The sequence below is a fragment of the Dendrobates tinctorius genome, unplaced genomic scaffold, assembly GCF_039654945.1.
Source record: "Dendrobates tinctorius isolate UK_male_01 unplaced genomic scaffold, ASM3965494v1 ptg000064l, whole genome shotgun sequence".
Classification (NCBI taxonomy): Eukaryota; Metazoa; Chordata; class Amphibia; order Anura; family Dendrobatidae; genus Dendrobates; species Dendrobates tinctorius.
In genome coordinates, this window is record NW_027361732.1 from 67,265,684 (window position 1) to 67,291,250 (window position 25,567).

Sequence of the window (25,567 nt, forward strand, 5' to 3'; positions counted from 1 at the left end):
GCCATGCACCCAAACAATAGTTTTCTTCCACATATGTCTTATCAGCGTACTCAGCAGAAATTTCACAAGAAATATTGGGTCCATCTTTTCACATTTCTCTTGAGAAAATAAACAAAATGGGGCTAAAATATAATTTATGTAGAAAAAATGTGATCTTTTTATTTTCATTGCTCAACGTTATACATTTCTGTGAAGCACCTGGGGGTTCACTTGTTTCCAAAATGGTGTCACTTGTGGGGGTTTCCACTGTTTAGGCACATCAGGGGCTCTCCAAATGTGACATGGTGTCCAATTTTTATTTCAGCCAATTTTGCATTAAAAATGTCAAATGGTGCTCCTTCCCTTACGAGCCTTGCCGTGCACCCAAGCAATGGTTTTCCAACATATGCCGGGTATCTGCGTACTCAAACGAAATTGTACAACACATTTTGAACTCTATTTTCTCTTGTTTCCCTTGTGAAAATAAACAAATTGGGGCTAAAAGATCATTTCTGTGAAACACGAGGGTTCAACATGCTCACCACACATCTAGATGAGTTACTTGACGGGTCTAGCTTCCCAAATTTGGTCACTTGTGGGGGTTTCCACTGTTTAGGTACATCAGGGGTTCTCCAAACGTGACATGATGTCTGCTCTCAATTCCAGCCAATTTCATGTTCAAAAAGTCAAATGGTGCTCCTTCCCTTACGAGCATTGCCGTGCACCCAAACAATGGTTTTCCCCCACATGTGGGGTATTGGCATACTCAGGAGAAATTGACAAATTATGGGGTCCATTTTATCCTTTGTCCCCATGTGAAAATAAAAAAATTGGGGCTAAAACTCATGTTTGTGTAAAAAAATTTATTTTTTTATTTTTAAGGCTCAACGTTAAAAATTACTGTGAAGCACCTTGGGGTTCAAGGTGCTCACCATAGATCTAGATAAGTTCACTGATATGTCTAATTTCCAAATTGTGATCACTTGTGGGGGCTTTTCACTGTTTAGGCACATCAGGGGCTCTCGAAATGCAACATAGTGTCCGCTCTGGATTCCAGCTAAATTCGAGTTCAGAAAGTCAAACAGTTCTCCTCACCTTCCGAGCCCTGCCATGTGCCCAAACAGTAGTTTCCCTATATGTGCAGTACCAGTGTACTCTGGAAAAATTGGGTCCATTTGTGGTCCATTTTTTCCTCTTATGCTTGTAAAAATAAAAAAAATTGGGTCTAAATAAAATTTTTGTGAAAAAAGTTAAATGTTAATTTTTTCTTCCATATTGCTTCAGCTTCTGTGAAGCACCTGAACAGTTAATAAACTTCTTGAATGCAGTTTTGAGGATCTTTATGGATGCAGTTTGTATAATTGTATCATTTGGGGGTATTTTCTGTCATATAGACTCCCCAAAGTCACTTCAAATGTGATGCGATTCCTAAAAAATTGAAAATGTCTTGTAAATTTTGTTAGAAAAGTGAGAAATCGCTGGTCAACTTTTTACCCTTCCATCTTCATTACAGAAATAAATTATGTTAAAAAAAATTGTGCTAAAATATACATGTGGAAAATGTTATTTATTAACTATTTAGTGACAAAACTCTCTTATTTAAGGGCATCAAAATTAAAAGTTTAAAAATTGCTACATTTTCAAAATTTTCACCAAATTTATGATTTTTTTCACAAATAAACGCTAATCATATTGAACAATTTCTACCACTATCCTGAATATGGCATGAGAAAACATTCTTTGAATCAGTGAGATCTGTTGAAACTTTCTAGAGCTATTACTTCATAAAATGACACTGTTCAGAATTGAAAAACTTGGGGCTAGGCATCGGGATTTTCTCGCAGTGTGGGATAGATCCCAAGCATTATATGGTAGTGTGGTCTCTCATTCAGGTCCAACTTCTGCAGTTGCTGCTCACCACAGATGTCGGTCCCAGCGTCTTGCTCAGGCTCATGGTATACGTTTGGTTACTGCTGGCTCTCCAGCCAAGTCTATGGTAACCAGTGATATACAAGTGCAGCCTTGCACTCTGGAGTCTAAGTCCAGAGATAACCTTACTGAACATGTCCTTGATGTAGCGTCTTCTTATTGGTGGTCAGACGTTAGCTGCTCTGGTGGTGAGGAAGCTCTGGATTGGCCCGCCGGTGATGCCTTGACCGACTGGGCATGAGTGTTTGGGGAGGAGCCTAGTGTATAAAAGGCTCTCAGCGGCACATGCGAGTGCGCTAGTGTCACTTATGTTTGGTGTTTGTGGGTGGTTACTCCATGACTCTGCAGGTATGTGTGTGTCTGTCTATCCTCAAAGACCGCACATGTTCGCAGGCAGGTAGCACACCTATGCAGTTTTGCACCCATGGCTCAACGCCTGAGTCTCTAGTCTGCTACCTCCTTAGGATGCCGGTTAGGCAGAAGTTCAGTAGTGTCAGGACTGGGGTAACTAGCCGCTTGGCTTAGCATCTGTTTTGTTCTTGTGTGCGCTTAGCACAGTTCAGTTACAGAGCAAGCTCAACCTTTATGTTATACTTCTCTTTGAAGGCAACAGGGTATTGTACCTAGCATCATAAGAGTTCTTTTGGCTCAGCATCTGCTTCATTCGTGTGTGTGGTTAGCACAGTTTAGATGCAAAGCTAGCTCAATCCACATTCTAACTTCCCTGTGATGTTAACAGGGTATAGCACTTAGCATATTTAGTGCGTTACCTCTCTGTGAAGTAACAGAACTTGGTACACAGTGTTCCGATCCCACTGTGTGGCGTTAATACAGTGTGTGTAAGATGAACGCTTGCTGCTTTTGTTCTGTCATCTTTCTCACTAGCAGCAGGTTACACCTCTGCACGGTGGACACCAGGTTGTGATTGCACTTTATTTTATATTTTATTTAGTGTAATCCGCCAACCCTAACACTTGGCCTTGTCAGGAAGATAAAACAGGCTTTGGTGTGAAGGGGTTAACTGACCTTTGGTTATGATGTCAGAGGTGTTTGCTGGATTTCCATGGTCACCTGATGCAGACTATCACAAAGGTATTCAGCCATTGAGGAAAGAAACAAGGCCATGCATCTTAGCCTTGTCAGGTGAATAACAGATATGTTGAGTTAACAAGAAATGTATTTTTTCTTTTTTTGGTTTGTGAAAACTTAAGCATAGATTTACTGTATTGGAACTAATATTGTGCCACTCCTTGTTCTGGAGAATGGGGCTGATGATTATCCTTTCTTACTAGATGCCTGGTCCTTTTAGGTAATGTGTAATATACTCATATGAGTTTACAGCCATGTAAAACACTGGTATCACATGTGGAAGTAATCACTTCTGGTATAAACTACTGTTTGTTTTAAGGTGGCAGTTTTTAGATCTAGTGCCTGGTAGCTAAACTAGTGGTCAGTTGAACTAGGATTCTATTTTTGATCTTAAAGTAAATTGAATTGCCTATGTAATGAGAAAACAAATGGTTGTGGTCAGCTTGAACAGGAATCCATTATGCAACAGTTGCATACTGTGGATTTTTTTGGCTACAAGATGCCAATTAGAGTACATAAGCTAATTAAGTCTGAAAATTAATTGATAACTATACAGTATGTTCCATTTTTCAACTCTAGAGAGAGAAAAAGGCCATTGCTCTCCATTTCTGCGGAAAGGCTATCTACAAATAAATAGTTTCATATTCTGAAATATTTTTGGGAAATATTATTTTGTTTTTTGATGAATCAGGATGATATGCAACTTGTGTCTTTTCTTATGAGTTATTATGCTAGAAAGCGAGTGACATTTTTAATAAAATATGTAACGTAATCAAGATTATAAAATGAATTACATTTAAACACTGTAGGTTATTACACCTGATCACCTGGTTTTCCTATAGAAAATGGATTTTCCACTTATTAATACTCCTTTAGAAGAGCATTACCAAAATCTCAATGGTTACTAGGTGTGTTTCAAACATAGATACATTCATCTTTGCAAATATATCTTGTTTTCTAGCGTATAACATTTCTGCACAGTAACCTCCTCATAATCTGCTCCCTTAGTTTCTAGTTTACTTTTGTTGTTATAGGAGCCATCGTCATGTAGTTCTTTATGTCATGGTGGAGCATGGCACTTCTGACTTAGTCTTCTCTAATTCATTGTTGCGTATCACTCTGTCTTTGATCATTTTTCTTACCCAGTAAATATTTGTTTGACCTTTTAAGATGCATTGAAATTTGTATTTTTTAATCCATGTTTTAACTACTAACATAAAATTGCAATATGCTTCAGGAAAATGATGTAAGAATAAGTGTCATTAAATGTATATTGACTCCATAATTATTATTTTCAGTGCTATCAAATGGTACTAGTTGAACTTTGGAAAAATATTAGCATTCGTTGAGCAAGTCTTTCTATTCTTCATTTTCATTATTTTTTTTATGACAAAAAAACCATTTTACATTTACAATAATTTTGATAAGTATTAGCCTTCACTTGAAAAATTTAACTCAAAATCACTTAAGAAGATAAGGTCATACGAACAGCGTAGTAATACTCTACTAGTGTAATATTATGGAAATTGAACATAAAACATAATGGATTGTTCAAACATATTTCAATGTTCTGAAAATGAAAGAATTAAATGAAATTGTCTTTTTTTATATTTGCTTTTCAGCTGCTTGCAATTTGACAAAAAAAAATCAAATGCAGTGCAGTTTATTTGTAATAGCAGACAGGGTGCCAGGTGGGATGAAAAATAAATGTAATTGTTTGAAGAGTATTGAATAAGATTAGCATGGATTAACACATTTATTCTAAAATACATAGTGTGAAGTGTTTGAGAGGCACTGCTCATCAGTCTTTGATACTTTATGTATATTATGCTACTCTCTAGAGAATCATAGAGAACCATTTGACCTTGTTAGAAAACTGAGAAAATGCACAATTCATCTGATTTAAAAAGTATCTAGATAATGTTTCTTATGTTAGATTTGTAGATGGATTCTCCATATATCATCTGTTGCAGCTTTTCAGAGAATAGAGAATATATACTTTGAGTAGAGAGCTTTGAATGAGGTAACTAAGCCATCTTTACACAAGGGAATGCCCTACTGGTTTTTCCCCATCCAGCTCTTCATTATTGATGGGTCTTTCCTTGTACAGTACTCACATAGGAAAAATCCTTTGGAAAGGCTTCTTGCGGGTAACTTTTTTTCTTATGCTGATTTCTATGATCTGTAAATCATGTCTTGCTGTGTTACTGAAACAGCAGCTACAGGGAGAAAATTAAGTTTATTATACCTACAGTCACTTGCTACCAGCAATTGAGTTGTGCATGGAGCTGTTAGAGTCTGTGGTCGCTATATTGTTAGAGCAGCTGTAGTCACTCCCTATGCACATTGACTGACAGCCTACTCTGTACACATACGTTGAGGAGTTGCATAGTAAGCGGTAACTGTCACTCCTCCTTGCACTACCCTGATGACTGCAAGTGGCTCCAGGGAGAATATAACTTTATTTTCTCTCTGTAGCTGCTGCGCCATTAAGCTTGCTGCATATGATTTCAATGGTATTTACCTGCAGATTACCACTATAATTTAGGAACTACAGAGTTTCTGGAGGTGATAGATTGCATTTAAACAGCTATAAATGTGACCTGGCAAATGTGACCTTAGGCAATTCTTGTACCCACTCCATTACTCTGGCCCTGGTAATGAGCTGTATGTATTTTCAAAATCCATTATTTTAAATTAGGGAACATCTTTCCTAAAAGTGTTTCTGATTTCTTTAACCCCTTTATGACATCGGGCGTAATAGTATGCCAATGTTGGACTCTCTCTTTGATGTGGGCACTGATGGTGAGCCCACATCTTCCCTGGGACATGTGCCCACAATAGCCGAAGGTGGAATAGCGATCCACCCTTGGCTATTAACTAGTTAAATGCCACTGTCAAATGCTGACAGTGGCATTTAAATGGCGCTTCCGTCATTCACACCAGAAATATGCAAACTGGTGACCTGCGTCACATGATTGTTGGTCACCAGTGTGTCGGCATGACAACCCAAAGTCTCCTGGAGATCTCTATGGTTGTCAGTGTCAGATTGCTGTGAGCCCCACCCAGTGGTCGACACTCATAGCAAGTCAGCTATTGCAGCTTTTAGTCTCCTATGGAGACTATGGAATCATGCCAAAAGTTTAAAAAAGTGTTTAAAAATTAAAAAATAAAAGTTCAAATAACCCCCCTTTCACCCCATTCAAAATAAAACAATAAAATTAAAATCAAGCATACAGATATTCTGTATCACCGCACTCAGAATCGCCTGATCTATCAATAGAAAAAGGATTAACCTGATCGCTAAATGGCGTAGAGAGAAAAAAAGTAAAATCACCAGAATTAACCCCTTAACCTCCAAGGGTGGTTTGCACGTTCATGACGGGCCAATTTTTACAATTCTGACCACTGTCCCTTTATGAGGTAATAACTCTGAAACGCTTCCATGGATCCTGGTGATTCTGAGACTGTTTTCTTGTGACATACTGTCCTTCATGTAGTGGTAAAATTTAATTTAAATAACTTGCGTTTATTTGTGAAAAAAATTGAAATTTGGCAAAAATTTTGAACATTTTGCAATTTTCCAACTTTGAATTTTTATGTCCTTAAATCACAGAGATATGGCACACAAAAAACTTAATAAGTAACATTTCCCACATGTTTACTTTACATCAGCACAATTTTGCAACCCAAATTTATTTTTGATAGGAAGGGTTAAAAGTTGACAAGCGATTTCTCATTTTTGCAACACCATTTTATTATTACGGACCACATCACATTTGAAGTCACTTTGAGGGGTCTATATGATAGAAAATACCCAAAAGTGACACCATTCTAAAAACTGCACCCCTCAAGGTACTCAAAACTAGATTCAAGAAGTTTATTAACCCTTCAGGTGCGTCACAGGAATTTTTTGAATGTTTATGTTTGTTTGTTTCACAAAAAAATTATTTCAGGTCCAATTTTTTTCATTTTAGCAAGGGTAACAAGAGAAATTAAACTGCAAAAGTTATTGTGCAATTTGTCCTGAGTACACTGATACCTGATATGTGGGAGGGAACCACTGTTTCAGTGCATGGCAGAGCTCAGAAGGGAAGGAGCGCTGTTTGACTTTTTCAATTCAAAATTGGCTGGAATACACATCGGACGCCATGTCACGTTTGGAGACCCCTGATGTACCTAAACAGTGGACACCCCTCACAGGTAACCCCATTTTGGAAACTAAACCCTCCAAGGAACTTGCCTAGATATGTGGTGAGAACTTTGAACCCACAAGGGCTTCACAGAAGTTCATAACGTACAGCCGTACAATTAAAAAATCATATTTTTTCCACAAAAATGAACTTTTCACTCCCAATTTTTATTTTCCCAAGGGTAACAGGACCCTAAAAGTTATTGTGTAATTTGTCCTGAGTACCCTGATACCCCACATGTGGGGGTAAACAACTGTTTGGGCGCATGGCAGAGCTCGGAAGGGAAGCAGCACCATTTGACTTTTTTGGCTGGAAATGAGATCGGACACCATGTCGCATTTGGAAAGCCCCTGATGTACCAAAGCAGTGGAAACTCTCCACAAATGACACCATTTTGGAAACTAGACCTCCCAAGGAACTTACCTAGATATGTGGTGAGAACTTTGAACCCACAAGGGCTTCACAGAAGTTCATAACGTACAGCCGTACAATTAAAAAATCATATTTATTCCACAAAAATGATCTTTTCACTCCCAATTTTTTTTTTCCCAAGGGTAACAGGACCCTAAAAGTTATTGTACAATTTGTCCTGAGTACACTGATACCCCATATGTGGGGGTAAACAACGGTTTGGGCGCATGGCAGAGCTCGGAAAGGAAGTAGCGCCATTTGACTTTTTTGGCTGGAATTGGGATTGGATGCCATGCCGCGTTTGGAAAACCCCTGATGTGCCTAAACAGTGGAAACCCCCCACAAATGACACCATTTTGGAAACTAGACCTCCCAAGGAACTTATCTGGATGTGTCGTGAGCACTTTGAGCCCCAAAGGGCTTCACAGAAGTTTATAATGCCCGGGCGTGAAAATAAAAAAATCATATTTTTTCCACAAACATGATCTTTTAGTCCCCAATTTTTTATTTTCCCAAGGGTACCAGGAGGAAATGGACCACAAAAGTTGTTGTCCAATTTGTCTTGAGTACGGTGATACCCAATATGTGGGAGAAAACTACTGTATGGGACACGTCGGGGCTCAGAAGGGAAGGAGTGACATTTTGGAATGCAGACTTTGATGGAATGGTCTGCGGGTGTCATGTTGCGTTTGGAGAGCCTCTGATGTGCCTAAACAGTGGAAACTCCGCACAAGTGACTCCATTTTGGAAACTAGACCCCTCACGGAACTTATCTAGGTTTGTGGTGAGCACTTTGAACCCCTCAAATGCTTCACAGAAGTTTATAACGCCCGGGCGTGAAAATAAAAGAAATCATATTTTTTTCCACAAAAATGATATTATTGCCCCCGATGTTTTATTTTCCTAAGGGTAACAGGAGAAATTGGACCCAAAAAGTTGTTTTGCAATTTGTCCTGAGTAGGCTGATACCCCATATGTGGGGGTAAAACACTGTTTGGGCGCATGGCAGAGCTTGGAAGGGAAGGAGCACCATTTGACTTTTTCAACACAGAATTGGCTGGAATTGAGATCAGACGCTGTATTGCGTTTGGAGAGCACCTGATGTGCCCAAACAGTGGAAACCCCCCCAATTCTAAATACAACCCTAACCCAACACACTCCTAACCCTAATCTCAGCCCTAACCCTAGCCCTAACCCTAATGGGAAAATGGAAATAAATATATATATTTTTTAATTTTATTATTTTTCCATAACTAAGGGGGTGATGAAGAGGGGTTTGATTTACTATTTATAGTGGGCTTTTATGTTTGGCAGCTGTCATACGCTAAAATACGCTTTTTATTGTAAAGATAGTTTTTGCATCACCACATTTTGAAAGCTATAATTTTTCCGTATTTTGACCCACCGAGTCATGTGAGGTCTTATTTTTTGCGGAACAAATTGATGTTTTTATTGGTACCATTTTCGGGCACATGACATTTTTTGATCGCTTTTTATTCCGATTTTTGGGACGCAGAATTAACAAAAAACAGCTTTTCAAGAATTTCTTTTGGGGGGTGCGTTCACACCGTTCCACGCGCAGTAAAATTGATAAGGCGGTTTTATTCTTCGGGTCAGTACGATTACAGTGATACCTCATTTATGTTTTTCTATGTTTTGGCGCTTTTTATACAATGAAAACAATTTTATATAAAAAATAATTATTTTTGCATCGCTTTTTCTGCGAGCTATAACTTTTTTTATTTTTTTGCTGATGATGCTGTGTGGTGGCTCATTTTTTGCGGGACAAGATGATGTTTTCAGCGGAACCATGATTATTTATATCGGCCTTTTTGATCGCGCATTATTGCACTTTTGTTCGGCGGTATGATAATAAAGCATTATTTTTTGCTTTGTTTTTTATTTTTTAAGTGGTTTGCTAAAGGGGTTAACTAATGGGATAGTTTTATAGGGTGGGTCGTTACGGATGGGGCGATACCAAATATGTGTACTTTTAAAGTTTTGGGGTTCTTTTATTTCCAAAAAATGAATTTATTAGGGAATTTTTTTTTTATTTAGTGATTTTTTTATAAATTATTTTTACACTTTTTTAACTTTATTACATTGTCCCAGAGGGGACAGAACTGTCAGGTGACAGATCGCTGATCTGTCACATCACAGATCGCTGTGACAGATCAGCGATCTGTCACAGGCAGTGCTGGAGGCTTCCTCATGCTGGTGCTTTGCAGGCATGATGAAGCCGTCTCCCTGCAGGCCCCCAAAGGTCCCTGCTGCCATATTGGATCCGGGGACCTGCAGTGATGGAGGCCCCCGGAGCAGCGCAGCACATCGCGCTGCTTCGGGGGGCTCAGGGAGGCACGGAGGGAGCCCATTCCCTGCCGATGCTTCCCTAAACCCCTGTACGCTGCGATCATGTTTGATCGCAGTGTGCCATGGGTTAACATGTCAGGGGCGGTCCGTGACCACCCCTGACACATAGTGCCGGGTGTCAGCTGTGATAATCAGCTGATACCTGACCGAGATCAGCGGGGCTCACCACTATCCCGTCCCTGGGAATTAAGTCCCAGGGCACATGGACAGGATAGTATGTCATATGGCGTAAGGGTTAAGTTTTTTTTGGTCGCCGCGATATTGCATTAAAATACAATATGGGGCGATCAAAAGATTGTATCTGCACCAAAATTTTACAATTAAAAACACCCTCATCTAACCCAAGATCATGAGAAATGGAGACGCTACAGGTATTGAAAAATTACGCAATTTTTTTTTAGCAAAGTTTGGAATTTTTTTTCACCACTTTTAGATAAAAAGAACCTAGACATGTTTGGTGTCTATGAAATCGTAATGACCTGGAGAACCATAATGGCAGATCAGTTTTAGCATTTAGTGAACCTAGCTAAAATTCTGCAATTTCACTGCACCGCAGCCGTTCAGGCTGTGCGGGAGAGCAGACTCAGTGACGTCACTGCTAGCCATTCACCAGTAGTTTGCAGCTGAGACGGTCGCATCTTAGCACTTTCCTGGTTGCAAACTGTATATTCCCCAGATATGGATTATGGCATGGGACAGAACGACTGAAAGGCATGGTATAATGTTGGTTTATTATTTTATGTCTATTACAGGAGAACGAGGGCTTTGGATGGATTAGGTATGTTTGTAAGTATGGTTTAATTAAGGACAATAAAGGAGTCTGTGTCTATTTCAAATAAAAGATTTTTTAATGGGTGTTTGTGTTTTCTTTACTATTTGACTATATGGGGTTAGTAGTAGGGGCATCTTTTTGATGCCTCTCCATTACTAACCTCAGGGCTTGATGTCAACTGAAAGGTGACATCAACCCCCCAACTCTTACCCCATATGCCACTGCTACAGGTCAGTGGGATGAGCAAGGCTATATGCCAGAATTGGTGCATCCTAGAGATGCACCTTTTCTGGGGAGGCTGAGAGCTGATGTTTTTAGCCTGGGGGGCAGTATCCATGGCCCCTTCTTTCATCTTTCATTTGAGGGTATCCACATTAAAATTGGATGAAGGGTTTAGGAGTTTCAGCTCCTTAACATGTGCCACCCTGTTTTTAAAGGGACCAAAAGTAATTGGACAATTGACTCCAAGGCTATTTCATGGACAGGTGTGGGCAATCCCTTCGTTATGTCATTTTGTCATGAATTGCCGGCTTTTCAAAGGACACCGGTGCATAAAAATTGGACAGCACTCGCGTGGTGCGAGTGCTGTGTGATTTTTTTTCTCGCACCCATTGACTTGTATTGGCGAGTCTCATCCGAGATACGCAGCAATATGCAGCATGCTGCGATTTTGTTTCTCAGTCTGATTTCAGCTGAGAAAAAAATTGCAGATGAAATGTCACCTATTGAATAACATTGGTCCGAGTGCATTCCGATTTTTTTATCGGATTGCACTCGTCCGTATTTCTTGCAAATGGGTATGAGACCTTACACTGAGAATTTTTCACCAAAGGTCATTATAGGTCATTATACTAATGGGATGTACCAGTCCTCTCAATCTATAGGACAAATTGAGTTCCTTTGCTGCAAAATGCCAAATTGATGTACAAAGCCACAACCCTTATAAATAGGCAGGTGGATAGTATTAAAACTAAGAGGAGAATATTCAGTTTTGGCCCCTATCAGCTCAAACATAAATGACTTCCTATAACTTCATTTTCCTCTAGTGCCCTGATGATGTGGGTAAATGGGAAACAGTTCACCTATGACAAGTTTCCTGTGCAAACCCATCACATCATCTTAGTTTCTTTATGAGCCCCTTAAGAAAGTGCAGAACGTTTAATATTCCATGCATGAAATGAAACATTTTCTCTCAGTTCTCAATAACCCTAACCTACCTAGAAATCCATTACTGATTTTTTCAGCCTCTATACGGCTTAACTTTTCAAGTGTAACTATAACTCATGTTTTACAACATGAATAAAAGTTCAGTTCAGCATTTTTTCATTTCCAAGACATTGCTTTGTATTTTCATTATTCATTTCCAGAAAGAATTGTTGCCTCTGTTTATCACATTCTTACAAGACTCTATGTTGTAACTGTCATCTTATTAATAATAAAGTTGAAAGTAATATGAGACAAAAAAAGAGAAAAAAGATGAAACCGCAATATAACAATCACATAGCTGAAAAAGTAGGGAAAGAAATTAAAAAGTGGTAAAACTGTACTTTCCTGTGTATACTAATGAATGATATGTAAGGGATGCAATTTTTTTCCACTGGCCATTTATTATATTAATTAATTGTTAATTTTATTAGCATGCAAAGGTAATTTCTCAATACATTATGAAACAAGTTAAACGTGAAAAGAGGATGTTTGAAATTCCGATTTTAAAAAAGACTTTTCATTATTAAACAGCTTAAAACATGAAATTGGTTTGTGCATTTTTGCTATTTTTTAATTAAACAAATAACGTTCAGGATTATTTTCCAAATGAAGGTTGCACAAGTCAGACATAGTCAAAACTATTATGAATACTATGCACAGAATACAGGCGGTCACAGGTAGTATGTAAAGCCTGTTGTTGAGCAGCTGACAGCATCAAAGCAGAAAAACCTCCAGGAGCTCTCAGCAGAACAGATTAACCCCTGCACTGCTAGCATAAACATCCACTGTTTTGAAAGTGAAGTGTTCTAAATAGTGCAGGAATGCGAGAAATCAGACAGCAAGGTCTTCTGGCTCCTCTCTGTCATGGTAAACCCTTGACACCAGGTATAAGGTCGTGCGTGCCTTGTAAGGTGGATGGATCTGGAATAGAACTAGAAGCACAATTGTGAATCTGGTGTAATATCTTTATGTACCATAATTCAGTCTTTCCACTTTACCACTTCTCTGTGCGTTGTAATGAATGTGAAAGTCTTGTTCTATCCCAAAAACCTGCATAATTTCTTGACAGATTTGTGAAGTAAAATGGTTGCACCTGTGTCACTTTCAACTACCTTTGGAACTCCTTTGCAATATGTATAAAATCTATCTGTAGTCACTGAAATACAATGGCCTGAGTGAGCACTTGGGTGGCACTACATTGTGACCCAAAATCCTTTGGTAATCTTCAGATTTCATGACGTCTTTCACACAATCAAAGCACTCAGTTCCAAAGGCAGCAAAACACCCCAAAACATACAGTATTTACACCTACACAATATTTGACTGTAGTTACTAGGTTCTTCTCTTTGTAGGCCTCATTCTGTTTTCGATAAACAGTAGAATGATGTGCTTTACTGAAAAGCCCTATTTTGGTCTCATTTGTCCACAATATGCTTTCCCAGAAGGATTTTGGCTTACTTGCATACATTTTGGCAAACTGCAGTGTAGCTTTTTTATGTCTGTGTCAGCAGTGTGGTCCTCCATGGTCACTTTCAAGAATGTTTCATTTCATTCAAATGATGATGGACAGTTCACGTTGACACTAATGCACCCTGAGTCTTCAGCACAGCTTGAATTTCTTTGAAACTTGATTGGGGCTGCTTATCATCCAGACTTTCATGTGTTGCAACCTTTCATCAATTTTTCTCTGCTGTACACGTCAGAGATTATCTACAGTGCCATGGGTTGTAAACTTCTTGATTGCATTGTGTACCATGGACAAAGGAACATCACAATCTCTGGAGACTGACTTGTAACCTTGAGGTTCTCAAGTCCTCAGACAGTTCTCTTCTCCTTTTGTTCTGCATGCTTAATATGGCACACACAGAAACACACTGAAAATATTGAATCAATTTCTCCTCTTTTTTTCTGGTTTCTGGTGTGATTTTCATATTGCCCACACCTGTTACTTGCCACAGGTGAGTTTGAACGAGCATCACATGCTTGAAACAAAGTTGTTTACCCACAAATTTGTCCAGCCCATTTTTGAGGTTTTGTGTGAAATTATGTATAATTTGCCTTTCTTTTTAAGTTTTTCTTGTGTTGTTTCAATACTCACATAGGAAATACAGTAAACATGTGTATAACTGCAACAATTTTCTGGAAGAAATACTTCATTTTCTGAAACAATTTTAGTATTATCATTATTATTATTATGCTTTTATAGTGCTATCTTATTCCACAATTATGTTTTGTTTCTTCTGTGACATAATCATTTGTTTCTAGTAATAAGGTGGCTGGGTTGAGGACTGTACACGATTTTATGGTATGATTTGGAGCTGTAAGACACTTCAAACTTACTCTATTCATAGACATGCATTTTCCTCTGTCTTGAAGCAACACTTCCTGTACAGATCAAGTTGCTTGTATTTCTAGTGCATCTAGCACTGTGTCAGCAAATTTTTCTTTTAGGGTGCAGACAGACAGACATAATGCTTGTTTGAGAATTGCATGCAGTGACCATCTCTCCTCACCTGAATGTGATAGCTGCATAGAAAAACATTATGCTGTTACACTCATATCAGGAGAGGTGTCGAGCTAGTCTGTGCACTGTGATGTGATCCTCATACGAGAAATGCGGCATTCTGTCTGCGCCCTTAGTATTTCATGAGCAGCCACGTCCCTGATACATGATGGTGCTCCCTTTGCCACTGGTCAGGATAGTATCCCAATTGAAGATACCTTCCCCATTCTTCTGTTAAACCCCTTAGTGACAGAGCCAATTTGCTACTTAATTACAAAGCCAATTTTTCTCCCTCACCCATGACAGCACCACGGAGAGAGGGGATCCGCCCTTCAGGGACAGGAACCTACAGATAAAAAGGGCGGTACCTCTCCTCCGCCTTCAGTTGGGTTCCTGTCCCTGACGGAGGGACCCACAGGACGGTACCTTTCATGTGTCCAGGATCCGGGGCCGGCCTGACCGGTGGTGGCAGCGGGAAGGCCCCTGCCTCGGGAAGGTGCGGTGCCCGAAGCCGCCACTGCTGGGGCCCATGCGGGCTGCCGGGTGAGCGGGCGGGAGTGACGCCGGAGCCGCCGCTCCGGAGAGGAAGTCGGGGCTCGTGGGGACCCGGTAAACATGCGGGCGGCGCCGGGTTACAGAGGTGTACCAAGATGGCGGCCGCCCCGGAAGTAGAAGCCGGCTTCCGGGTCCCTAGAACCGGCGCATGCGCAGGAGCGCTCTCCCGGGACCGCGGTGCAGGATGGGAGCGGTGACGCCAGCCGGGAAATTTTAAAATGGTGGCTGCACAAGCGCTCCAGGCTGGAGGCGATCCTGAAGGGGATAGTGACCAGCAACAGGAGCAGCAAGCCAGGCAGCAGCTTTAGCAGCAGCAGCACCACCACCACAATCATCGTCAAAAGAACGCAGTACAGATGGTCGTTCCAGTAGTCACTCCACGCAGCATAGCACGTCAGCTGCAAGGAGCAAATCGCCACCAGGAGTGCAGCCTATTCAGGACCTGACTCCATCTCCCGAATCGATACCTGCAACCGCATACCTTTGGGTGAGTGATCTTCGTGAATGTTCACCATTGTATTAAAAGTTCCATTTCCCTTACTAGGGAAAGAAGGGGAAAAGAAAAGGGGTGCCCCACTTGTGCTAGTCCCCTACCTATTTCTTGAGAGAGTGGTTCTACACCTCAGAGCCAGCTGCCACCTTCACCATCTCACTCTGCTGCGGACACCAGGCAGCCAGAGTTCAACACCAGTTTCAGCAGTGGCTTCAAGCCAGCTGGTAACTCCACCAGGTTTCTGCAGTGGCTTCACAAGACGCTATCACCAACACCTGCCTAGACCATGTGACCCCATGGGAAAAGGGAATGGTCAAATGATCAGGGGCCAAAAACTGCTATAACCCCAGTGACCACCGGGGGCAAAAGCCAAAGCAAAGAAAACATCGAGTGCAAAAAAAAAAAAAAAAACGGAACCATGTACAAAAGAAATCCTCTGTTAGGAAACTCCGGATTTGGCCTCTGACCTAAAAGCTGCGATTAAATTGGAGGTCAGAGTGCCCTTATATCCCTTAAGCATAGGGACAAATCAAAAAAAAAAAAAAAAAAGAGAAAGACACAATAGTGATTTCCCAGTCAGATTCCTCGACATCGGGGAGAAATCACGTCAAAACCCTCAGATTCCAGTTCCTCATCCTCAGACGAGGAAACAGAGGGGCGTCACTGCTTCCCCCTAGACGAGGTGGACAAACTAGTGAAAGCGGTAACGTCTACCATGGGGGTGCTGGACCCTAGGCCGGATAAAACAGTCCAGGACATAATGTTCGGGGGACTGGGCCAGAAAAGGCGCGGAGAGTGTTCCCGCTAAATGAAAATGTGCGGGGTCTAATCAAAAAGAATGGGATAAACCGGACAGGAAAAACACCACGGTCCCTTCCCTTAAAAGGAAATATCCCTGTGAGGAAAGGGGCCCGAAGCTCGATGTAGCTGTCGCAAAGGCCTCAAAAAAAAAAAAAAAAAAAATTTTGCCCTCCCCTTTGAGGACATGGGCACCCTCAGGGGTCCCCTAGATAAAAAGGCAGATACCTTTCTTAAAGGTGCATGGCAGTTAGCTGGAGGTAACCTCAGGCCAGCCATAGCGGGACGCCAAGCGATAAAATCCTAGACTCTATCCCAGTAATAAGGGGAGCGGCTGCCTTCCTAGCGGACTCATCCGCAGACTCAGTCTGGTTATCGTCCAAAGCAGCAGCACTCTCAAATGCAGCTAAGAGGCCCTTTCGGAATAGAAAGTTTCTTTTGCGGAGACCACCGAGAGAGCAGAGTGGGCTGAGAAGAGATAGAGGGTTCCTCCTCGGCAACTTGTCCTGAGACAAAAAGCCCTCTAGGTGACAGTTTGCTCAGGGTGGGGGGAAGGTTAACCCTTTTTTCTCCCAGCCTGGAAAAGAATATCAAACAACCCATGGACAGTAAACCCCTAATCCAGGAGGGCCTAAGGATAAACTTCTCTCCCTCCCGCCTCAAAAGTATGTAATGACTCCGCTAAGATCCAGTATGCAAGAGCAGAAAGCCCTAGGAAACGAAGTCCTAAGCCTGGTAGAAAAAGGAGCCCTCCAGGAGGTTTCCCTGCAGGGAAGGGGCAAGGGGTTTTACTCCCCTCTTTTTCCTGGTGACCAAGCCAGGCGGCAGGTTTCAGACAATTATAAATTTAAAAAAAAAAAAAAAAAAATTTTTTGGAGTCAATCAGGTCCACCACCAATCTCGGTGTTGGATCTCAGCGACGCCTATTATCACATCCCCATTCACAAAAACTCCAGGAAATATCTCAGGTTAGCTGTCTCGATAAAGGGCGAGATAAGAGAACTCCAGTATAGAGCCTTGCCATTCGGAATATCTGTAGCTCCACGGGCAGAGATGATGGCCCATATAAGGGAGCAAGACATAATATTAATCCCGTATCTGGACTATTTTTTAATAGCAACCAGCTTGGTTCAAAAACGCTGGGAACAGGGGGACAGAGTGATGGGCACTCTGCAAGGCCTGGGCTGGCTCCTGAATCTAAAAAATCAAGATCAGAGCCCAGCAGAGTACAGGAATTCTTGGGTCTAATATTGGACTCAAACATTCAAGAGTGCCGCCTCCCAGACCGCAAGAAGGAGAAAATCGCTCAAATTGTAACAAGAGCCATCCAAACTCCCTCCATGACATTAAGAAAAGCGATGTCACGACTAGGTTCTCGCTCCGCCTGCCTGCCAGCAGTCCAATGGGCTCAGTTACACACGAGAGTTCTACAGTGGGATGTACTAGCCAACTAGTCTGCAGTAGGGGGACACCTAGAGGGTCGTATTACCCTAAATTCAAAAACTACTCATTCCCTAACCTGGTGGAAAAGCCAAGACAACCCTTCCAAAGGGATCCCCTGGGTAACAAAAAATAACACACATAGCTACCACATATGCCAGTCCCACAGGGTGGGGAGCACACATGAACAACGAAGTGGCCCAGGGTACGTGGGGAGTTCAAGAATTAGAAGCCTCCTCGAACCAGTGAGAGCTCTTAGCAGTGGGCTACGCATTAGTACACTTCTTACCCCTGCTCCGGGGTCATCATGTCCGCATATTTCGGACAATCGAGTCACAATAGCATATATAAATCATCAGGGGGGAACCAGGTCCCGAGCCCTAATGGAAACATTCTCCAGAGTCCTCAAATTAGCAGAGGCAAACCTGCTATCTCTGTCACCACTACACATCCGGGGCACGGAGAATCAAAGGGCAGACTTTCTAAGTCGCTCCCAATTATGACAAGGGGAATGGGTCCTAAAGCGGTCCGTTTTTCGGCAGATTGAAAAAATGTGGGGGGACCCGGGCATAGATCTGTTTGCCGACTTCAGAAACAAAAAGTGGAAACTTTCTGCTCCATAGACCCCAGGGGGAATCCTCTAGCTCTGGACGCCTTCATACTCCCATGGACATGGGGCCTAACATATGCCTTTCCCCCGATCATGCTGATCCCAGCAGTGTTAAGAAAAGTCAGGGAGGATGGGGCAGGAATGATTTTAATAGCCCCCTTCTGGCCCAAAAGAACCTGGTTCTCCTGGCTAAGAATATTCTCTCTAACTGACCCATGGATCCTCCCAGATCTCCTGGACCTGCTATCGCAGGGGCCAGTGTTACACCCTCAGGCAGGGAGATTCCATTTAACAGCATGGAATTTGAGAGGGCACTGATGAGAGACAGAGGAATTTCAGAGAACCTGATAACTACACTACAAAAAAAAAAAAAAAAGAGAAAAAATTCTTATCCACTTCGGAGGTAAAGGTTCAGGATGAGGTTCACATTGACAAAATCCTAGAATTTCTACAAAAGGGCCTAGAACAGGGTCTAGCGGTCAACACATTAAAGGTACAAGTAGAGGCCTTGGGCACCTTTATAACCATAATGTGGTAGGTAATCCCTGGGTGACAGATTACTAAGGCCGTATCCAGATCCGGGCCGATAGCTAATCAAAGATTACATTCATGGGATCTAAATCTTGTACTATCCACGCTAACAGGCCCTCCATTCGAACCTATTCACTCAGCATCCCTAAGAATCCTGTCGTTAAAAACAGTGCTTCTTTTGGCGCTAACATCAGCTCGCAGAGTGAGCGATATGCAAGCTTTATCAGTAGGGCCACCTTTCACAAAGATTCTAGATGATAGGGTCATTTTAAAGCCTGACCTGGCATATCTACCCAAAGTGTCATCACACTTCTATAAGTCCCAAGAGGTAGTCCTTCCTTCATTCTGCCCAAATCCTAAAAAGAAGGGAGAAGACAAATTCCACACCTTAGACATGATGAGGTGCCTAGTGCAGTATCTAGAGGCCACCAAGAAATGTAGGAAGGAAGGCTCTCTCCTTGTGTGTTTTCAGGGACCTTGGAAGGGACTCAAAGCATCTAAGAGTACCCTGGAAAGGTGCATAAGGGATGCGATTGCCCTGGCATATTCATCCAGTGAAAATACCATTCCGTAAGGGTTGAGAGCCCATTCCACAGGAGTGATGGTGACCTCATGGGCTGAAAGATCTGAGGTATCAATAGAAAAAATCTGTAAGGCGGCCACCTGGTCATCACCTTCGACCTTTTTTAGGCACTATAGATTAGATCTAGCCTCTACGTCTGACCTGACCTTCGGGAGTAGGGTCCTTCAGGCGGTGGTCCCTCCCTAAGCTACCAATCTCTGTAATTCTCTCCGTGGTGCTGTCATGGGTGAGGGAGAATAGCTTAGTTACTCACCGATAACGGTGTTTCTCAGAACCCATGACAGCACCCGCTTATTCCCCTCCCCTTCACGAGTGTGGTGGGCACGTTTTACTGTTAGTAGAGTGTTTCCGTTTAGACACGGTGCTTCTGATAATAAGCAATATTATAATGTTATGCATATATTTCTGTTGTCTAACTAACCTGGAGACCCTCTGATGCTCTGTAACCAACTGAAGGCGGAGGAGAGGTACCGCCCTTTTTATCTGTAGGTTCCTGTCCCTGAAGGGCGGATCCCCTCTCTCCGTGGTGCTGTCATGGGTTCTGAGAAACACCGTTATCGGTGAGTAACTAAGCTATTACAATTATGACCACTGTCACTTTATGAGGTAATAACTCTGGAACTCTTTAATGGATCCCGCTGATTCTGAGTTTGCTTTTTCATGACATATTGTATTTTATGTTAGTGGAAAAACTTCTTTGATATGACTTGCATTTATTTATGGTGACAATTTTTAATTTTTGCCATTTTCAAATTTTTAATTCTTATTCCCTTAAATCAGAGGGATGTGTCACACAAAATAGTTAATAAATAACATTTCTCACATGTCTACTTTACATCAGCAAAATTTTGGAAACAAATTTATTTTGTTAGGAAGTTATAAGGGTTAAAAGTTGGCCAGCGATTTCTCATTTTTACAACAAAATTTACAAAACCATTTTTTTTAGGAACCACATCACATTTCATAGAATCATAGAATCGTAGAGTTGGAAGGGACCTCCTGGGCCATCTGGTCCAACCCCCTGCTCAAAGCAGGATTCGCTAAATCATCCCAGTCAGATGTCTGTCCAGCCTCTGTTTGAAGACTTCCATTGAAGGAGAACTCACCACTTCTCGTGGCAGCCTGTTCCACTCATTGATCACTCTAACTGTCAAAAAGTTTTTTCTAATATCTAATCTGTGTCTCCTCCCATTCAGTTTCATCCCATTGCTTCTAGTCTTTCCTTGTGCAAATGAGAATAAAGTTGATCCTTCTACAATGTGACAGCCCTTTAGATATTTGTAGACAGCTATTAAGTCTCCTCTCAGTCTTCTCTTTTGCAAACTAAACATTCCCAAATCCTGCAACCTTTCCTCATAAGACAGGGTTTGCAGACCGGTCACCATTCTGGTCGCTCTTTTCTGAACTTGCTCCAGTTTGTTGATGTCTTTTTTAAAATGTGGTGCCCAAAACTGGACACAATATTCCAGATGAGGTCTGACCAAAGAGGAGTAGAGGGAAATAATGACTTCACGTGATCTAGACTGTATGCTTCTGTTAATACATCCTAGAATTGCATTTGCCTTTTTTGCTGCTGCATCACACTGTTGACTCATATTCAGTCTGTGATCTATTAGTATACCCAAGTCTTTTTCACATGTGCTGTCACTTAGCCCTATTCCTCCCATTCTATATATGCTTTTTCCATTTTTATTGCCCAGATGTAGTACTTTGCATTTCTCCCTGTTAAAAACCATTCTGTTTGTTGCTGCCCACTTCTCCAGTTTATTTAAATCTTTTTGAATCCTCTCTCTCTCTTCTCTAGTATTAGCTATCCCTCCTAGCTTTGTGTCATCAGCAAATTTAATCAGTTTACCCTCAATGCCTTCATCTAAATCGTTGATAAAGATGTTGAACAATACAGGGCCCAGGACAGAGCCCTGTGGTACCCCACTTGAGACATTCTTCCAACTGGATGTGCAGCCATTTACGACCACTCTTTGGGTCCGATCACTAAGCCAGTTATGAATCCACCTAACAGTTGCCTTGTCCATACCATACTTAATCATTTTTTCAATAAGGATTGTATGAGAGACTTTGTCAAATGCTTTGCTGAAGTCAAGATATACTATATCTACAGCATTTCCTTGATCCACCCAATCAGTGATACCGTCATAGAAGGAAATTAAGTTAGTCTGACATGACTTATTAGTTACAAACCCATGCTGACTCTGTTTAATCACTTCATTCTTATCCAGGTATTGACATACATGTTGTTTAATAATTTGTTCAAAGATCTTTCCTGGTATAGAAGTCAGACTCACCGGCCTATAGTTACCTGGGTCCACCTTCTTCCCCTTTTTGAAGATAGGAACAACATTTGCTCTTCTCCAGTCTTCTGGCACTTCTCCTGTTCTCCAAGAATTTTCAAAGATTATAGAGAGGGGTTCAAAAATTTCTTCTGCTGTCTCCTTCAGTACTCTGGGGTGTAATTCATCTGGACCTGGAGACTTGAATTCATTTAGGCTAGCTAAGTGTTTCCTCACTATCTTTCTGTTTATAGATATCCTGGATTCTTCTATTCCCTTAATAGGACAGTGAATAACAGTTGATGTTACATTTCCTTTCTGAGAGAAAACAGATGCAAAATAGGAATTTAAAAGTTCAGCCTTCTCAACATCCTGTCTTACCATTTCATCATTTTCATCCTGTAAAAATCCTATAGCATCTTTGACTTTTCTTTTACTTTTGACATGTCCCCAAAATCCTTTATTATTGCTTTTGACATCTCTTGCAAGCCTCAATTCATTTTCAGCTTTAGCTAATCTGATTTGTGCCCTGCAGGTTCTGCAGACAGCATTATATTCTTCTTTAGATATGCCTCCCTCTTTCCATTTTATAAACATTTTTTTCTTCCTTTTTAGCATGTGCTTAAGTTCTGTGTTCATCCATCCTGGTTTCCTTAACTGCTTGCTATTCTTCCCTCTTTTCGGAATTGTTAACAACTGTGCTTTGAGAATTTCATTTTTCAAGATTTCCCATCCTTCCTGGACATTTTTGTCTTTAAGGATATCCAGCCATTGGATCCCTCCAATTCTCTTTCTGAATCCCTTAAAATCTGCCTTTCTGAAATCTAACCTTGACGTCTGAGTCTTCACAGGTCTTCCGCCTCTAGTTATCTAAAATTCTAAAATAGCATGGTCGCTACCTCCTAGGGTCCCAGCCACTTTTACCTCCTCAACCATTTCCTCCCTGTTTATAAGGATTAGATCCAAGGTAGCAGTTCCCCTTGTTTTCTCCCTTACCTTTTGGAAGATAAAGTTGTCAGCAAGAGAGGATAAGAATTTCCTTGACCTGTTAGTTTTGCCTGAGAGAGATTCCCAACAAATGTCTGGATAGTTGAAATCTCCCATGACAACTATGTCATATTTTTTGGAGAACTTGGCCATTTGATGCATAAAGAGTTCATCCATATCTTCAGCTTGCACAGGCGGCCTGTAGTAAATGCCTACAATGGTGTCCTTTCCATTGTTCTGTCCTTGTATTCTTACCCAAACAGTTTCCACAGAACTCCCAGTCTCTGAAGCTTCAATCTCTGTGCAGATATACGCATTTCTAACATACAATGCGACACCCCCTCCTCGTTTATCAAGTCTGTTTCTTGCAAATAAGTTGTATCCTTCTAGTCTTGTATTCCAATCATGTGTATTGTCCCACCAAGTTTCAGTGATTCCAATGACATCATATTTCTTTTCCTGTGTTAGTAGTTCCAATTCTCCTTGTTTGTTGCCCATGCTTTGTGCATTAGTATAGAAACATTTTAGTTTGTGATTGGTTTCTCTTTCTCCAATATTTTTATTAATTAGATTCTTTCGTCTTTGTTCTTCCTTTCCACTTCTAATAGCAGAGTTCTCAATAGCATTTGTCAGGTGTATGGCTTTTTCTGGTCTTTTGCTTCCCTTCCCATGTTGTTCTAGTTTAAAGCTCTCCTTACAAGTGTAGCAAGGCGACTTCCAAATACATGCTTACCAGTCTTCGTAAGGTGCACCCCATCTCTAGCAAGTAGTCCATCGTATAAGTAGTTCACTCCGTGATCCAGAAATCCAAATCGTTGCTGACGGCACCATCGACGTAGCCAGTTGTTCACCTGCAGAATCTTATTCCACCTCCTTGTTCCATGGCCATCCACTGGGAGGATGGAAGAGAAGACCACCTGCGCTCCCAGTTCTTTCACTTTCTTACCTAAGTCTTCAAAGTCTCTGCAGATGGTTTCCAGGTCGTTTCTTGCAGTGTCATTTGTCCCCACATGTAGTAGCCGGAATGGGTAGTCATCTGTAGGTCTGAAGAGTCCTGATATCCTGTCAGACACATCTTTAATTTTTGCACCTGGAAGACAACACATTTCTCTAGAAGTTATATCCGGTCTGCAGATAGCGGCCTCAGTTCCTCTCAACAGGGAATCCCCCATGACCACCACTCTCCGTTTCTTCTTCACAACATTTTTCTTTCTCCATCCAGGAGGACTCTGAAGGCGTACAAGGTTGCTGCTTGTTGGCAAAGTCTTATCCTGATGTATTTCTTCATTGTTTTCCTGCGTGAGAGCCTGGTACTGGTTCCTGAGCAGTATGGGTGCTGACTGCCTCCTGATCCTCCTGCTTCTCTGGGTCACATGTCTCCATTCCTCTGTTTCTTCAGGTGCACTTCGAATTTCTTCTCTTTCTGTAACATGAAGAGATAATTCTGCTCTGTCCAAGAACTCTTCACCTTCCTTAATGATCTTCAACGTAGCTAACCTCTCTTCGAGATTTTGCAACTTTTCCTCCAACAGGGACACAAGCTTGCATTTGTGGCATGTGAAGTTTGGCTTTTCCACTGGTAAGTCTGTGAACATGTAGCAAGAAATGCAGCTCACCAAATGGCTCCTGGCCTCTTCCATCTTGAGATTTCTTAAAAACGATGAAAGATGAGCCCAAATTTCGATTTCCTCTTTTCAGCTGCAACGGCCAAAACCCAGTGATCGTTGAGCTCGCGGAGACTCTTCACTTATCCCAGAAGGCACTGGGAATATGCAACTGATCTCCTCAAGACTCTTCCCCTGGTTTTCCGATTTCCTCTTTTCAGCTGCAACGGCCAAAACCCAGTGATCGTTGAGCTCGCGGAGACTCTTCACTTATCCCAGAAGGCACTGGGAATATGCAAATGATCTCCTCAAGACTCTTCCCCTGGTTTTCCGATTTCCTCTTTTCAGCTGCAACGGCCAAAACCCAGTGATCGTTGAGCTCGCGGAGACTCTTCACTTATCCCAGAAGGCACTGGGAATATGCAAATGATCTCCTCAAGACTCTTCCCCTGGTTTTTGAAGTCACTTTAAGGGGTGTACATGACATAAAATATCCAACAGGGACACCATTTGAAAAACTGCACCCCTCAAAGTGCTCAAAACCACATTCAAGAAGTTTATTAACCCTGTACGTGCTTCACAGGAACTGAAGCATTGTGGAAGGAAAAAACATTTAATTTTTTCTCAAATATTTTACATCAGAGCCAATTTTTTTGATTTTCATTAGTGTTAAAAAGAGAAAATGAGCCATAAAATTTGTTGTGCAATTTCTCCTGAATATGCTGTTACACCATAGGTGGGGGTAAACCACTGTTTGGGCACATGGCAGAGTTCAGAAGTGAAGGTGCGCTGTTCGACTTTTTCAATGCAGAATTGGCTGGAATTGAGATAGGACACCATGTCGCGTTGGGAAACCCCCTGATGTGCCTAAACAGTGGAAACCCCTACAAGTGACACCATTTTGGAAACTAGACCCCCCCAAGGAACTTATCTAGATGTGTGGTGAGCACTTTGAACCCCTAAGTGCTTCACAAAAGTTTATAACGTAGAGCTGTGAAAATAAAAAAAATCAAATTTAATCCACAAAAATGATCTTTCCCCCCCAATTTTTTTTTCCAAAGGGTAACAAGGGAAATTAGACCCCCAAAGTTGTTCTGCAATTTGTCCTGAGTACGCCGATACACCATTTGTGGGGGTGAACCACTGTTTGGGCGCACGTCAGAGCTCAGAAGGGAAGGCGTGCACTTTGACTTTTTCAAGCTTTGGAGACCCTCTTATGAACCTAA

At 41.5% G+C, this 25,567-nt stretch overlaps 1 protein-coding gene and 2 long non-coding RNA genes across 4 annotated transcripts in view; all 3 read left to right on the forward strand.

Moving 5' to 3' along the window:
- Positions 1-25,567, forward strand: part of GPC6 (glypican 6) — a 1,398,086-nt gene that overhangs the window by 904,743 nt on the left and 467,776 nt on the right. The gene's annotated exons all lie outside the window — the stretch shown is intronic.
- Positions 1-25,567, forward strand: part of LOC141094567 (uncharacterized) — a 140,668-nt gene that overhangs the window by 19,782 nt on the left and 95,319 nt on the right. The gene's annotated exons all lie outside the window — the stretch shown is intronic.
- LOC141094568 (uncharacterized) lies at positions 14,747-17,137 on the forward strand. Its single transcript, XR_012233108.1, has 2 exons — positions 14,747-15,697; positions 15,738-17,137. It is a non-coding gene; the product is annotated as an uncharacterized lncRNA (long non-coding RNA).